Raw genomic sequence first — 864 nt, forward strand, 5'->3', positions numbered from 1 at the left:
AACCACTATGAGGTACCATTTCAGGCCAGTCAGAATGGCTGCGATCCAAAAGTCTACAAATAATAAATGCTGGAGAGGGTGTGGAGAAAAGGGAACCCTCTTACACTGTTGGTGGGAATGCAAACTAGTACAGCCACTATGGAGAACAGTGTGGAGATTCCTTAAAAAACTGGAAATAGAACTGCCTTATGATCTCACAATCGCACTGCTGGGCACACACTCTGAGGAAACCAGAAGGGAAAGAGACATGTGTACCCCAATGTTCATCCCAGCACTGTTTATAATAGCCAGGACATGGAAGCAACCTAGATGTCCATCAGCAGATGAATGGATAAGAAAGCTGTGGTACATATACACAATGGAGTATTACTCAGCCATTAAAAAGAATACATTTGAATCAGTCCTAATGAGGTGGATGAAACTGGAGCCTATTATACAGAGTGAAGTAAGCCAGAAGGAAAAACACCAATACAGTATACTAACGCATGTATATGGAATTTAGAAAGATGGTAACAATAACCCTGTATATGAGACAGCAAAAGAGACACTGATGTATAGAACAGTCTTATGGACTTTGTGGGAGAGGGAGAGGGTGGGAAGATTTGGGAGAATGGCATTGAAACATGTAAAATATCATGTATGAAACGAGATGCCAGTCCAGGTTTGATGCACGATACTGGATGCTTGGGGCTAGTGCACTAGGACGATCCAGAGGGATGGTATGGGGAGGGAGGAGGGAAGAGGGTTCAGGCTGGGGAACACATGTATACCTGTGGTGGATTCATTTTGATATTTGGCAAAAGTAATACAATTATGTAAAGTTTAAAAATAAAATACAATTAAAAAAACAAAAAAACAAAAAAA

Source organism: Bison bison, unplaced genomic scaffold, assembly GCF_000754665.1.
Source record: "Bison bison bison isolate TAMUID 2011002044 unplaced genomic scaffold, Bison_UMD1.0 scf7180017864390, whole genome shotgun sequence".
Classification (NCBI taxonomy): domain Eukaryota; kingdom Metazoa; phylum Chordata; class Mammalia; order Artiodactyla; family Bovidae; genus Bison; species Bison bison.